This window comes from Macaca mulatta, chromosome 1 (assembly GCF_049350105.2).
Source record: "Macaca mulatta isolate MMU2019108-1 chromosome 1, T2T-MMU8v2.0, whole genome shotgun sequence".
Lineage (NCBI taxonomy): Eukaryota > Metazoa > Chordata > Mammalia > Primates > Cercopithecidae > Macaca > Macaca mulatta.
The window spans coordinates 58,911,750-58,928,295 of NC_133406.1; positions in this window are offsets into that span (position 1 = coordinate 58,911,750).

Below are 16,546 nucleotides of genomic sequence, written 5' to 3' on the forward strand. Positions count from 1 at the left end.
AAAATTATGCTTTCATTTCAGTCTGGCTGACTCCCTGCTGTGAAAGATGAAATGGCTAGCACTCTGTACTTCATCTCATCTCCCCTTCCCATCTCCCGATTTTTGTTGTTTACATAATTTTCATTTTGTTGGGAGTTTTACATGTTTTTATTCTGCTCTGCAACAATTCCATATTTAAATGAATACAGTGCTTACCACCAGCCTTTTATTCTCTGGGTTCTCTATTCCCAAGTTGGTTAGCTCAAATAATTCACAGTTTTCTGGCTTGTGTGTTGGATTGCGTGTTCAAGACAGGCTTATCATGTCTGAGATGCCTCTACTGCCTTTAGACCTGATGCAACTTACCTGCTATAGCATTTGTGGGGCATACATTTTCCCACTCAGTATTTTGTGGACATTGCTTTATTTACTTCTGGCGTCCAATGTGATGTCTGAGTCGAACTTGAATTTTCTCTTTTATGATGACTTTTTTTTTCTGCCTGCACTCCTGAAAAATTATTTATGCTTTTAAGTTCAATAACTTAAACAGGATATGTCGGTGTGGACCAGTTTCTGCTTTTTTTCTGGTATGTCAGGTGCCTTTTTTTTTTTTTTTGCAAATTCAGTCCCTTATTGAAGAAAATTTTTTTCTGTATTATATCCCTGAATATCTTTTCTGTTTCATTTATATGGTTTTCTACTTAGGGATATTAATTATTCTTATGTTGGCTAATCTTCCTTCCCTCCCTCCCTCCCTTCTTTCCTTCCTTCCCTCCTTTCTTCCTTCTTTCTTTCCTTCCTTCCTTCCTTCCCCCCTTCCTTTCTCTCTTCCTCCCTTCCTTTCTTTTATCCTCCTAACTTCCCATCTTCTAATTGCTTGAATCTCTGCCTCTTTTTTTCTCTGCATTGATTATGATGGTTTCAAACCTTTCCTTTAACCATTCTATTTTTGGACTTGTATGTTGTTGTTTCTAACTAGTTTATTAGCTATGTAATTGTATTTAGTTGCCAATTGTTTTCCTAACCCTGCAATCTCTTCATCTCATTCAGTTTTAGAATTATCTAGTCTTTGGATTTATGTTGTTTTATCATACTCTGAAACATGAAACACTGGTGAGGAACTTGTTTCTGTTTTCAGCTCGGGGTTTTCTCCCAGCCTGGACTCTTTCACCTGTTTTCAGGCTATATTCCTTCCTTCCTGTCCCCCTGCCTCCATAGTATATTTTCATAGTTGCTGTGCTATTTCTTTTCATAATGCTTATGCTAACATGAACAGCTCCACACCCTCTACTTGCTTTGATATAAAGTGGATGAGTCACAGGTGTCTCGTATTGTTCCCTGGATTGCCTCATGCATGTATGTCTTGCCTGAATGCCTGTGGCCTCCTCAGAAACAAGAAGCCTGCTTCATTCTCCTCTAGCCTCGGTGCTATTCCCTGGTACATGGCTGGCTACAGGCACACAGACTTGGGTGCCTGGGTTTTGACTCTAATTGTCAGAGATTGGGGATATATCAGGTTCTTAAATCCTAGAAGGCATTTAGAAAAATAATGACAGGATTCTAAGCAGCAGTTCTGGGAGCTTACTGAGGATAAAACAAGATAAAATATATTTTAATTACTGCAAGAGAAATAGAAATTACTCAGAAAACATCACTTACTGAATTCCAAGAGTTTACCTGCTGCTAACTTATACTAATTTACAGTGGCAGAAACCTTAGGGTTATTTCCGTGAGGAGAGGGGATTTTATTTGTCTCATCTTCTGTGAGTGCGGAGTTTGCTTTGCAAAGTGCTACATCTCATATCTACCCTGTCAGGAAAAGCTTTCTGGAAAAATTCTAACAACCACCACCATTTATTAAATACCTGCTCTGTGCCAGAAGCTTTATACGGACCTTCCCACTGAATCCTCTCAAATGATCTTACAAGCGTGTTTTCATGTCTCCTTTTACAGATAGGAAAACTGAAGTTAGAGCAGTTAGGTATGTAGTCCGAGGACACAGATGGATAAGTCTCTGAGACAGGTGCACAAACCCACCGGTCTAGCCCCAGAGCCTGTGCCCTTCCACTATGCTGCCTCCCAAGCTGGCGTTGAGGAGGTGAGATTTAGATAGGTTTCAACAAGGCAAGGGAAACGGAATGGGGCTTGAAAGATAGAAATCAAGAAGGCATTTTAGGTCACAGGAGTAAAAGGGGTAAAATGGCAGAGGGAGACATGAGAGACGGGTCTGGGTATATGCCCCGAAAATTGAAAACAGGGACTTGAACAGAGATTTGTCCACCCATGTTCATCGTAGCATTACTCACCACAGCCAAAAGGTGGAAACCACCCACCGTCCATTGACAGGTGAATGGGTGAACAATATGTGGTCTATCCACACAGTAAAAAAGGAAGGAAACTCTGACACGTGCTACAGTATGGATGAATCTTGATGGCATTATGCTAAGAGAAATATGCCAGTCACCAGAAGACAAACATTGTATGATTCCACTTATATGAGTTGCCTACAGTGGTCAAATTCATAGAGGATGATGTGTCAGGCGCTAGTGGGAGAAGGAAATGAGAGTTCTTTTTTAATGGCTGCAGAGTTTCAGTCTATGATGAGGAAACAATTCTGGAGAAGGATGACGGTGATGGCAACCCAACAATGTGAATGTACTAATGCCATTCAATTGTGCACTTAAAAATAGTTAAAATGGTGAATTTCATGTTTTGCATATTTTACCACAATAAAAACATGTATAACTATTTAGCTCGACCTGAGTGGTCCTTAAAAGTTCGTATTCCTGTGCCCCGGCCTAGACCTGGGTGGCTTCCTGAAATGTTCCTTTTAAAAGAAGTACTGCCAGATGATTCTCACACTCTGTAGTTCGAGAATCATTGACTGGAATGAAGAGGGCTGACTAGTGACAAGAAGCTGGTCTGGAGGAGTATGTGGACATGGCCAGTCTTCTCACAGCAGGGGACTGTGTCCAGCAGGCTGCAGGGACCCTGCACCACTCCGCTCTGTCTGCTGGCCTTGGACCCTCGACGTGGCAGCGTGCCCTGTCTGGGATAAGCTCGTCCTTGTCGCAGAATCCTGATCCAGCTGCCTCAGCAGCTGCTGCTGCAGGGAAGGAGGGTGGTGGAGAGCTAATCTCCTCTGCTTTGACCTGACACCGAGGCAGAGCCATCCCCCAGAACCAGATCCTACAATGGGAAGAGACTGACAGGCCATCTGGCTCTTCTTCCCATCACTGCCAGACTCCCTTGTACCATGGCACTCCCACATCTGGGTCCAGGATGAGTCATTATTCACAGAGGCTTTGTCCATAGGGAAGTGTCCACAGGCAGCATCTGGGAGACGGTGGACATTGGCTGGCAGCCAGGAGGCCATGTCTGATCTTGAGAGCCAGGCTGCGTGGAATTACCTGGTAAACGGGGTGCTGTCATTGTTTTTACTCCCCAGGGACTAGGCCCCTCCCTTGCTCAAAAAGTCTACTATTAGTTATCATGGGCCCAAACACCAGGAAGCTGCAAGGCCACCCGAGTGAGAATCAGGGGCTGGACATCTGCCAAAACTCACTTGTCTCTTCCTTTCTCTCTGTGACTCTGCTTCATTCTCTCTTTCTGAAGCAGGGTTCCCTGTATGCCAGACAACATGGTAGACAAATAGGCTCCCCGCTACCCAGAGAGGCTCATTCCCACACAGTCCCGATTCCATATTCAGGGTTACTGTTCGGAGCAGTTTAGGTGAGCTGGACCCCTAAAGGTCCATGTCACTGTCATGGCTCCTGAATACCAGGGTACACGCTTTCTGAAAAGGTGGAGCTAGGAAAGGAGCGGTGCTGGGAAATAAACCAGTCCTTCTGGCTCCAAGTCCCAGCTCGTTCCTCTACCCCAGGTTGCTGGGTTTTCTGTATAATGTAGTTGATGATTTTCAAATCTCTCCTGATGTAATCCAGATTTTTTTCTTCCTTTCCCTGAAGTTTTCTGTGATTAGGCTAAGCCAGGAGGCTTATTGTTAAGAAAGGATATAGAAGAGGGGAAAGAAGCTTCCACCCAGCAGGAAGAAGGAGAAAACCCTTTCGTAACCTGGGAGAGGGGGCAGGAGAGGCTGTGGGGTGAGGATAAAGGGATCGGACATGAGTGTCTTGACCTTCTCCCCTACTACCAGGTTCACGGCAAGAGGAGGAAAGTATTGTTAGGGGTAGAAACACCAAAAGAGGTTTGGTAGGAGACTCAGGTGCAGGGACCTTGCTCCCAGGTTCTAAGGATATAGACCTAGAAAATTGCTAGGCTCTCAGAAAAGTCTAGTGGTCCCCATGAAGCCACTAGACTCCAAAAAGGGACAGGGCAACTGATTACAAATGACCAATAGAGGTGCCTAGGGAGATGGTCCTGAGCTCTTGTCCCCTGCTGCCTGTGGCCTTCAGGAGGCATGCAGGACATCTAGAAGGTCCAGCGTGCTCCTGAGGAAGCTGCACAAGAGACTAAAAGTGCTGACTGGCAGATTTGCCAGGGATTCAGTGATGGGGCAGGAAACAGCCATGAGGCTGCAGGGTGGCACACCCAGGCCGGGATGGAGTTCTTGTCACAACAAGGACTCGGGGCATCTTCAGGACCAGCGAGCATGGAGATGGGGTGGGGTCTGGCCCAGACTTCAGACATAGCAGAAGGCTCTGAAAACGGAGGGCAGAGGGCAGTGGGCAGACCCCACTCTCCCAAAACTGTGAGTGTGCATTTGGGGCAGGAGGCATGGGGGTGGATGAGTGGAGAAGCCCCTTTAGATGGGCAAGGACAATCCTATAGGCAGTTCTGAATTGACTATATCCCCAAATCACTGTGAATGAATCCGAGAGGTTCCTATAAATAATCCCAGTTTCCTACAGTGGGCAAGTTCGGTTTGCTTTCTGCTATCGATTCACCACCATCATCAGAAAGGGGGCCTGTGAGTTCAGTAGAGTTGGGTATAGACAAGAAAGTAATTTCTTTTTTTTTTTATTTTTGCACACTTAAGTATATTTTGTAAACTTTGTGCATCCATAAACCTATACCATACCTAGAAACCGAGAGATCTTCTAGTCATGGTCAGAGACCCTTAAAGGCCTGGAGTATGGTGCATGGTAGACTTAGGCTCAAACAGAACTTGGCTGGCATCCGAGGGCCATCTGAGCTGCATTCTGGGTCTTCCTTCTCCAGTGGTTTGGGATCTGGCCTGCAGCAGGCTGCTGTTCCTTGGCCAGGTGGGGTGAGTAATGCCTATCCTATCCTCGGACCAATGATGACAGTATAATTAGCACAAACAGCAATTAGGGTAATTGCTCTGTTTAGACATAACCAGACTTCACTGCCACGGGTTGGGAGAGAGTCAACACTTGAAACCTTCTCCAGAAGGCTGCACACTGCTGCTTCTGGTGTCACAGTGTCCACCCTGCAAGTGGCTCATGCTAGGAGAAAGGGTGGGATGCTGAGACAGGGGTGGGAAAAGGAAAAGCCAGTGCTTGGAGGAGTCCCCATTGTTGCCAAGGCCTGGAATGGGGGTGGGAGACTGCGCCCACAAGCTTACTTCATTGGAGACTGACTGCTCTGCCAAACCCCAAGCACATTCAAGTGGCAGGCAGTTTCCCAAGAAAAAGGAAATGCACATAGCCCCTGACAGGTAGCCTCCCTCCTCACCCAGTCAGGGCATCTTAGGGAGCAGTGAGGGTGGAGATGGGGTGGGAAGATGGCTATGCTCCCTTGGAGCTGTGTTCACAGATTCTGCAGCAGCTCCAAGTGGAGGACCCAGGCACAATCAGGGGACTTGGGCAGAACGAGCTGCTGGTCCAGCCTCTAGGACAGTAGGAAAGTGGAGGAGCTTGAGGGGGACCTTGAGGGATCTTGGAGACCAAGTGGCCATTATGTCACAACCCAGCAGGTGAACTCCAGTATGGGAGGGACAAAAGCAGGTAAGGGTAAAGGCATCCTCTTCCTGCTGATGGGTTCCCATCCTGCACGTGGGACCTTGGTTAAGAGGAAGAATGACCACTGAGTGTCTTCGTGTATAAGATCTGCTGTTCCATTATGGCTCTCAATGATCCTGCTTTATTTAGTCCTCATAACAAGCCCATGAGGTCGGTTTTATTACCCCCATGTCACAGGCTCACCAAGACCACGCTCTAGAACCAAGTCGTTTGCCACCAAATATCAGGTCTTAATCATATATTGGTGATCTTTTTAAAAAACATATTTGTAAGGACTTTATAGCTTATAAAGTGCTCTTACCCACATTAGCCCGTTTATTTTCCAAACAGCACCCCTGAGGAAGTGGAGATGATGAGACGATGGCATTTTACAGCTCATGGTCGAGTGACCTGTCCTGAGACTTGTTCTAAGTGTGGTCAGAGGACCTGCAGCATCAACAGCGCCTGGGAGCTTGCTGGAAATACAGAGTCTTAGGCCCCGCCCCAGACCTGCTGAATCAGAAGGTGCATTTTAACAAGATTCCTAGGTGATTCGATGAACATTCAGATTTGAGAAGTACTGACTTAAAGTGTCCAACCCCCTCATTTTACAAGCAAGGAAACTGAAACCAGAGAGGGCAAATTACTTGTCCAAAGCCAGACAGCAAGTTGGTAGCCAACTCAGGCCCATAACTCTGCTTGGTCCCAGCTAGAGTAAGGTATGAAGGACTCCTAGTGCACTGCTTTTTCTGCCTCAATACCCACCTTCTGCCCCATCAATCCTCCACCCCCATCAGGCTGGGCAGGCTCTCTGAGCCCCATTCTGACCATCTCTAAGAAGACACCACAAATATTGAGAACTTTCTGAAGGAAAAAAAAAAAAGCTAAGCTTCCTGTTGAAGCATAGTGGCCCTGACCATCAAGGGAGCTAGATGGACTCTCAGAATTAAGCTCTTGGTCAGTAGCACTGATTAATAACTTGAACAGAGCCCCGTTCTGGCACTCTTCCTGTGCAGTACCTCAGTTTACGCTTCTGTAAAGGGAGTAACAGGGGGCCTCCCAAGGCTCATAAAACTACCTGAGCTCTCAGAATGAAAGGCCCCATAGAAAGACAAAGTCCCATTATGTTTTCTTGTTATGTTTAATTGTGGCTGTGTTGCCTTTGACTACCTCAAGACATCCCATTAAGTGGGGAAGTATGAAGATGACAGCCGCCAGGGCTGAGAGTCTGGCAGTTGTTAGAGGCTGACCCCCCCCCACCAACTTCCTGGCAGAGGCGTAACTGGCTTCATAAATTCCTCCTGGAGGAACGGTGACGTCGTCCATGGCCGCTTCACTTTTCCCAGGGCCATTGGGGCATCATTCTTTTCTTGGTGTGGAGTGAAACTAGACGTAAAGATGGGTGCTGTAGGGAGCAGGGCAGAGGAGCAAGATATTGGCCATTCAGGCTGGGCAGGAGCCAGCTGGTCCTCACATGGACCATTGCTGAGGGACGATGTCACTCTGGTACTGCCCCCCAAGCCATTCACGAATCTCACACACCCACCAGGCCACATGCTGAGAGGGTTTGCTGAGAGACTGACAGCTCATGCCCCATGACTGGGAGAGTTTCAGGGTTACTGTCGCTATTAATTTCCTAGGACTGCTGCAGAAATTAGCACCAACTTGGTGTCTTAAAACAACAGAAATGTATTCGCTCGCAGTTCTGGAAGCCAGTAGTCCAAAATCAAGGTATCTGCCTGGTTAGTTTCTTCTGGAGGCTCTGGGCATTCCTTGGCTGTGGCAGCATAACTCCATAAGACTGCCTCTATCTTCACGTGCCCTTCTCCGTGTCTCCAGTCTCCTTCTACCTTTCTCTTGGAAGGACTCCTGCCATTGGATTGCGGGCCTGCCCTAAATCCAGGATAATCTCAACTCCAGATCCCTCCCTTAATGACATCTGCAAAGACCCTTTTCCCAGTACGGTCATGGTCACAGGTTTTAGGGGTTAGGACATGGACATATCTTTTTTGGTGAGCAGCATTCATAAGAATCAAGTGTCCCTGAAGACTGCATTTCACAGCAGCTGTCTCCAGCCCGGAAATGTTTTGTGGCACATATGGTGCCACATGGAGGAAAAGCAGTGGGTTCGGAGAATAGGAAGCACCTTTGAGGCCCAGTTTTGCCACTAAACAGCAGTGACTTTGGACAAGCCACACACCCTCTCTGAGCCCTCATCCTTACAATGGGAAGATAACAGAATGACCACAATTCTCAAGGAATAGATGGGCAGGTTCCAGGAGATAAAGGACCAGAAACCACTTACTTGGTAGACTGTAAAGAACCAGATATATCTGAAGCATTATCAAGGTTCTGTGTCCAAAAAGTTGAAAGTAAAGGCAAAATCATCGAAACCAGCAAGGAACCCTCAAAGTCCTGACTGTTTTTGGGAGTCAGCATATGAGTTTCCTTTGCAGCAGTAAAAGCAGGACTATTTTCCATGGACTACAAACTCACCTTCCCAGTTTCAGTGGTCTCCAGTATTCAAAGCCTCCTAGAAGGCCTCCAAATTCTGTCTCAACTATCACATTGCCCACTCTTCCCAACCCCTGGCCCCTGATACTCCCAGCCTGAGTTCTGGAGCTGAAAGCGGTGAGGCAGGCATCTTTGGCCTAAGTTGGGGGTCAGATTCATCAGGAGAGCACTGAGCTGATGAGCTGACCTCTCTTATCAATCCAATCCCAGTGATCCCTGTTTGACTGATCAGCTTCTAAGACAGTAGAGTGGAGTGGGGTACAGAACAGTGCATGATAGAAGTCACCCTGGGTCTTTCTTGGACAAAAGGGACTCTCAGAGCAGGCCAGTCAAGGGCTAGGAATGGCCAACACAAAGCGTTATCACAAGGCCTCTTTGGAAAGCAGGAGAGGGGCTCTTCCCAGCTCTCCCAGGCTCTGCCCAGGCTGCTGTGCCCCCTACCCTGCTCCCTTGGCAGCTGCGGTGAACCGTGGAGTGCTGAGACTGGAGATGACTGGGAGGTCAGAGTGTCATGGAATCCCCCAATTCCTTGAGGGCTCTTCGTCAAAATGGGTCCAAGCCCAGCCCCAACCCTAGCAGGGCCTAAAGTCAAGGCCTGGGAGACAGCCTCCAGTAGGATGATACAGCCTGGAAAGAGTGAGGGGGGAGCGGGAAGAGAAACATGCCGAGAGAGGCATCTGGTCCCAGTCATGTTAGAATAGAATATGTAAGTGGAACGTGGATCGACTGCATAGACATTTGTTGAGCCATTCTGATATTCAGAGCACTGTGGCGGGTCTGCTGATGAAGCCAAAAACCCACAGTGCACCTAATCACTTAGCATGATGCGTTAAGTGGCAAAGGAGGCACAGTTCCCTCTAAGAGCTCAAGGAAGGAGGGGCCATCCCCAGCTGGGGACTCCTGGGAGGGTTGTGGGGGAGATGAGAGCATTTGATTTGGGCTTCAAAGGGCAGAGCTGTGATGGGATTCAAAGGGGCAGCAATGAAGTCACAGCTGTGTCTGGCAGAGAGGGCTGCAAGTGACCCGTGGCTCCTGACTCAAGCCCGGTCAGAGGGAGACTCCAACCCTTTGGGAGCAGCCTGAAGCCCAGGGCCTTACTGAACACAGATGGGGCAGGTGCCAGGTCCGTTGCTTGTTATTGGCAATCCTAATAAGAAGGCACCTGGCAGAGGCTTTCCGCAGGAGGCCCTGGCCATAGCAATGGGGCAATGCAGACGGGAGGCTCTGCCACTCAGCAGGTTCCTGGCCTGGCCTGAGGCACTGGAGCATCTTGGCTCCCCATGAGTGGCCGTCCGTGGCCTGGCAGGCTGCCTGCCCAGCAGCTCACAGCAGAAACCCTGGCTAGGGTGCCAGCTGCCCTGGGTGTGGCTGCCCTGTCTGCAGGCAAGGGCGGGTGACTCATGAAATTATCATCGAGGCTGTACAGGGCTGGGGTTGGGGCTGGGCCCGTGACTGTGAGACCGAAAGAAAGAGTGAGCACAGGGGCTGCTCAGCGCTCTGCCACACACCCCATGCTGATGCCAGCTCTGCGGCTCCCACGGCCTTTCCCTGTGCTGCTGCTCCACCTCCCAAATACCAGCGATGCCTCCAGCACAGGGCAGCGGGAGCAGCACTTACAAGAACCGCCTCTGGGTTGCCTCTCTGGCCTTGACTTCCCTTTTAAGGCTCAAACTTGTCACCAAGCCCCCTCCCCCATCCACCTGCCAAGGAAGGAGGAGGCAACCCGGGTCTCCGTGTGGGGGAAGTAGGACCCAGACAACCAGGACTTCGCAAGACCACATCACCATGCCTCTCTGTACTCAGCTGCCTCTTCTGACAAATGCAGGGGCTCAAAGGGATGGGCTCTGAGGCCCCTTCCACCTCTGCAGTTCTGAAGTCTCCAAGCGTACTAATGGCAGAGCGACAGTTGCAACTGGATGGGGAGAGAATGAGAGGCAGAGGCTGTAGGAGAGAGGCTGTGAGTGGAACCCGGAGAGGGGTATGGCCCCGCTCCCAGGGGAAGAAGGAATGCTTGAAGACCCTGAGACTAGGAAGGAAGGGCATGAGCTGGGAATCTGGCCCTGGAAAATATGTCAAAAGGGGAGAGTGTGGGAGAGAGGGCAGTTAGATAGGAGGCTAGGCGGTGCTGCCAGAGGAAGGAAGAAGTCCTGCATCTTTATTAGGCACCTACAGTATATCAAACACTGTGTTAGGCATTTTATGTATAATACCCATTTATGGTCATAAGGCTCCTGTGAGGTGGGTGTTACTAATCTAATGTTACAGTGGAGGAAACTGAGATACAGAGAGGCTAGAGCATTTCAGCTTACCCAGCTAGCAGTGGCAAAGCTGGGGTGCATGGCTTGGTCTATTGACCCCAAAGCCCCTGTTGTTTTTTGTTTTGTTTTGTTTTGAGACAGAGTCTTGCTCTGTCGCCAGGCTGGAGTGCAGTGGTGCGATCTTGGCTCACTGCAATGTCCGCCTCCCAGATTCAAGCCATTCTCCTGCCTTGGCCTCCCAAGTAGCTGGGATTACAGGCATGCACCACCATGCCCAGCTAATTTTTGTACATTTTTTTAGTAAAGACAGGGTTTCACCATGTTGGCCAGGATGGTTTCGATCTTCTGACCTCGTGATCCACCTGCCTCAGCCTCCCAAAGTGCTGGGACTACAGGCGTGAGCCACCAAACCCGGCCCAAAGTCTCTGTTCTTATTTTCCTAGTCTGTGCCATTGGGCACACTTTGGAGTCTATGTGAAATGGCTTTTGGTCCCAGAGAGAGCTGGGGACTGAGCAGGATCCTGAGGCTGTGGCCAAGGCCTGGGGCTCTCATCCTTTCAGGAGGCCACAAAACAGCATTGCTGGCCAAGGGGACAGGGTGGATAGAGAGGCAGGCCCCCAACAAGCCAGTGTTGGGAGACAGAACTAGAATTTGGGTTGGCAGAGGGGCGGGACCCAGGGCAAATCTAGTGCTGACAGCAGCCAGTCAGCACGGGGCTGGGTCCTTGCTGTTATTCATCACCTCCACCCCACCCACCCCACCCAGAGAGACCAGAAGGGCAGCTCTGAGAGTGTTGTGGTGTGTGGAGGAGCCCTAGGTGCACACCCTGGCCTCGCCCCTTAGCTGGCCTAGCCCAGCACGCCTTAGACTCATCCAAACCCTCCTTTCTGGGCCTCTGTAACCAGCCTTTTTGCTGTCTCTCTCCTCCCACTGCCAGCACGTATCCCTCAGCTCCTTCCAGAGCAGAGCTGGGTTAGTGTGAATGGGCACAGGCCAGCCTTTTCGCCCCCGCCCTCATGGATAGGAGACTCATGGTCACATGCCCAGATCCTCTCACTGGGGTGCTTGCCAAAGGGCTGGGAGAGAGGCCTCTACTGTTCCCGCCCCTGCCCCAGTAGCCCCCATTTCCCTGTCCATGGCTGGAAGCCTCTCTGTGCACTTCCAAGCATAATGGCTTGCAGTCTGGTACCTGCAGTGGCATATATCTAACCAGGAGTCAGGCAGGGAGTCTGGTCCATTCTTGCCCTGGTACTCTGAGGGCGGTGAGGGTCTGGATTCCAGAAGGAGTCATCACAGGGTTTCTATGAGGCATTGTTTGTCCAGATCCTTGTGAAGATGATTTCCTGGATTGATTTTTTCTGAGATGCCCAGGATAGGGCAGGGGGTTGAATGAATTCTTACATCCTGATGTAAATTTCCCTTGGGAAGTGAGAAGGTCAGGTTTTCTGTGCTCTCATGGAAGCCCAGTGGGATTGTTCCTGAAGGCATCCCTACTGGCAGGAGTTGAAGACAGCGGTCTTAATGGAAACTGGCCTTAAGAACAGCAAAAGCTTGACCAGGGTGCCCTGAGCCCAGATCACTCCAGAGACCTGGAAAAGTTCTGCAACATGGGCTTGCTCCAGAGCAAGATGGTGGCTTTAGTTTAACAAAAACATTTATTGAGCACCTGATGTGTACCAGTGTGAACAGAGGAAACAGAAATGAAAAGCTCACATCCCCTCCCTCAGCCTGCTCCGGGTCTTATGGACACGTGAGTGTGACAAAGTGGCCGAGGGCTATAACACAATTGGCACCAGGCACAACGGTCCCCAGGAGGGGGTTCTTGAATTTGGTTTGGAGATTCCTCCACACGGATAGATAGGATTGACAAGTGGCAAGAAGGCAGGAGGTGGGAGGGGCTTGTCACCCCCTTGTTTAAGACTTATCAGTGGCCTGTCATTACTCTTAGAATAAAATTCAACCCCCAGACAGAAGTTTCCAAGCTCCAGCATGATCCTGCACTGGCCAATATAGTGGCCACTAGCAACATGTAGCTATCAAGCCCTTAAAATGAGGCTGGTATATTTAAGGAACTGAATGTTTCCTTTACACAATTTGAACTGATTTAAATAATGGGCACAGAGATGGAACATTTTCGTAATTGAAGAAAGCTTTACAGGACAGCGCTGCCTGCCTGCCCATCTTGCGCCCACCTGCCCGGTCTCCCTGGTTTGTCTGCTCTGAAGACAGCCAGGTTCATGGATTGTACACTCACCATTCCCTCTGCTCAGAGCCCCTTCCCCCACTTCTGAGATGGGCAGCTACCTCTCATTCTTCAAGTCTCAGCCTGTCACACTCTGGCCACCGTGGCTAAAGCTGTCCCTCTCTGCAGTCTCTAAACCGCTCATTGTTTGTTTCATAGCATTTAATATAATTTGCAATCATTTACAAATCAACTCTTTGTCTACTTCTTTAGAACATAAACCCCATGAGAGCAAGACCTGGTCTTTTTCATCATTGTATCCCCAGGGTTGACATGGTGTCTAGCCCCTTTCGGCACTCAATACATATTTAAGTGACTGACTGACAGTGCTCCACACAGAGGGAACAGCAAATATGCAAAGGTAAGGGGCAGGTGACTCCATGGGGTGAGTGCTAGGATGAAAACAAAATAATGCAGGAGAAAAGACAGAGGCGATTTAGAGACTAGGGAGGGGGGCAGTGTGAGTTCATCAGGGAATGTTATAAGATTCCTGAGTTGAGCAGCCATTGAGGAGTCTGCTAACTGGCCAAAGGATGCCATCCAGAAAAACTTCCACAACAGGGAGCTGGTCCCATGGCCGCTGTCCAGGAAGTCCAGTTGCAGAGGCACTGGGCTGAAGAAGATGGGTTCACCCGGCGAGCCCAGGGATCCAGGAAGAAAACCTACCTCTTCCACACCCCTGGGGTGTTTGCATCAGTGAGGGGCTCAGCTAGAGGTGGTCCCCTCACCTGGAGGGCTGGAAACTGAGGAGGGAGAAGATTCAGCCCAGACACTCTTAGAGGTTGCAGGAGCCCCAGAGACCTCTTCTCAGCCTTCCTTGGGCCAGCCCCCACCCACCCCTGGTCCAACCTTCTCCTTCTGTCCTGTAGAAAATAAGCTCTAGGCTAGGCACAGTGGCTCACGCCTGCAATTCCAGCACTCTGGGAGGCCGAGGTGGGTGGATCACCTGAGGTCAAGAGTTGGAGACCAGCCTGATCAACACGGTGAAAGCCTGTCTCTACTAAAAATACAAAAATTAGCCTGGCATGGTAGTACACACCTGTAATCCCAGCTACTTGGGAGACTGAGGCAGGAGAATTGCTTGAACCAGGGAGGCGGAGGTTGCAGTGAGTCAAGATCGCACCACTGCACAGAGCGAGAGTGACAGAGTGAGCCTCTGTCTCAAAAAAAAGTAAGTTCTATAAGAGCAGGAACTTTGCCCTCCTCACCATTGTATCCTTGGTACCTGGGACAGGGTCTGCCACATAGCAGATACTTGTTGAATAAATGAACTCATATTTCACTTTTTAATGAACATAGAGATGACAGGATGTGAAGTCTGGGAGCCAGAATGTTGAAAGTGAAATCTGGGTCACACTTAATGCTCTAGGGCAGGCAGCAAAGAGAATTAGAAGCCCATTCATACTCACTCCTTTGAGGATAAAAATATACTCATCTTATTTCAGAATCAAGTCAAAATTAACTTCTTTCAGGAAGCTTCCCCCTGATCACCCCCAACACCTTCCAAGCTGAAATTAACCCATATCCATTAGAATTTTACCACCTAAATATATGTTCTGACAGTCAACTGAAAGCATGCCATTTCAGAGCTGGGATCATGCGACTGTGCCTCCTTGCCCTCTTTTCTTCACTTTTCACTTTAGGAGTGTTAGCGTCCTTGCTGGTTGATTTCTGAGACAGGCCCCACATAGGGTGGGGCTCAGGCAGGCAGAAGAGAGAGAGTGATGATGGAAATAACGTTGGCCTGCTGACTCAAAACCATACACCCGAGCCCCAAACCAATCCTCCCAGCCTGAGTATGTCTCCCTCACCGTGGCCCAGAATGCGTAACCTGACTGCCCTTTCCTCTCCTCTTCTGTCCGAAGGGCCTGATTCAAGATGTCCTGCCCTACAAATTCCCACATTTGACATCAGAATTATAGAGTGTTAGGGCTAGAGTGGAGTTTAGGAGCCATTAAGTTTACCCCCTCTTTGCAGATTGGTGCGAGGGACAGAGGAAGGCACTTGTCTAACATGAAGCTAGTTAGTGACACAACTAGATCGGGAACCCAGTTGGCCTGACTTTCATGCCCTGTGATGGGAATAGATGCTGTTAAAAGACCCATCCAGAGAAGGATCTGCTTGTCACAGGGAAATCTCAAGAAGGCAGCCTGGCACTACCACTGAGTGTCCAGCTCTGGATTGCGGTTGCCTTGTCTCTGCCCATTACCAGCTGGGTGGCCTCATGGAGCCTCAGTTTCCTCATCTGAAAAAGAAGGGTGATGGTGCCCACCTCATAAGGTCATTGTAAGGATTCAAATGATGTGGTTCATGTACAGGGCTCAGAATCATGCCTGGTTGGTAGGCATGGTGTTTGGAGGAGCATAGTAAATGTTGGCTATTGCTATCAATATGTCAAAATAATGTCTATTAACATAGTAGAGAAGTAGCTAGAAAAACTGAACTTCATACCTGAAAATGATTTTAAAGATAATCAGTTCAGCTTCCACAGACTTGCCTTTTATAGGAAGATGAGCTACTCTAATCCCCTCCTTCAGGGCCCTTCTGTATCCTAGAATAGGAAAATTATCATTATTTAAAGATGTAATTAACATTTATTATGGCTAGCATATTAGGTTTTAGATAGGCCAAATGTGTGATACAATGGAATTGTATTTTTATATGCTGCCGTGTATACTTTATAGTACATTGGGGCCCTTATATAATCGGTGTGCACTGTACTTTAATGTCCATTTTATAGGACTTTTATAAGGGAAGCTGGATGATGTGGTGGAACGAACACTGTGCCAGGAGTCGCAAGGCCTGGTTAGGATGCAGGCTTTGCCACAAATTAACTGGGGCATTGCAAGCAAACTGTCTCCTCTCCTCATCACTGAAATGCGGTGCTTGGCTGGATGAAGTCCAAGGCTCTATCCAGTCCTGGTGGTCTACGGCTGGAAGCAGAATCTTACAATGTGAAATGATAATAGAGGTCTACAGGTGTTTTGTACACATCTATGACATATTTTTGGTCACATCTCTGGTTTACTTGAGGATAAATTCTTAGGAACAGAGCCCTCAATAATAAAATTGTTTCTATTAGAAACTACAGTCTGTTTTACAACACTCTGCTCTGGAAATTGCTACCAGGAATACCTTCCTTGGGCAAGTTGCTCCCAGCATGTAACACTCACACTCAGGAAGTGCGTGAGTGACCTTCATGTGGTCCCTGAGACAGTCATTCAGTCTTCTAGATCCTTCCTCGACATAAAATTCCCAAAAAGAATAGATTTCTGATTGCCCTTTCCTCCGTAGATTAGAAGAGCAAACTAAAAGTAAAGCATGTGAGCTGTGAAGGGCAACCTCAAATGACAGCAAGAGTGACGGCTGTGATAGTGTCACACAGCTGGTGGAGGCCCCAAAACTAAGAAGCTGACTGGACTGCACGACTACACAGTTCAGTAATGGATGTCCAGAATGTGAAACTCAGGGCATCAAGAAGTACAGCAAATATGTTCAGTGTTGTTTGCTTTAGGAGGCAAAGCAGAATGCGATACTTTTTAGAAAGATTTCCATCAAAGTAAATACTTTAAAAAAAAAAAAAAAAGCACTCGGTTCCTGTTACACACCAGATTCACTGATGTGGGCT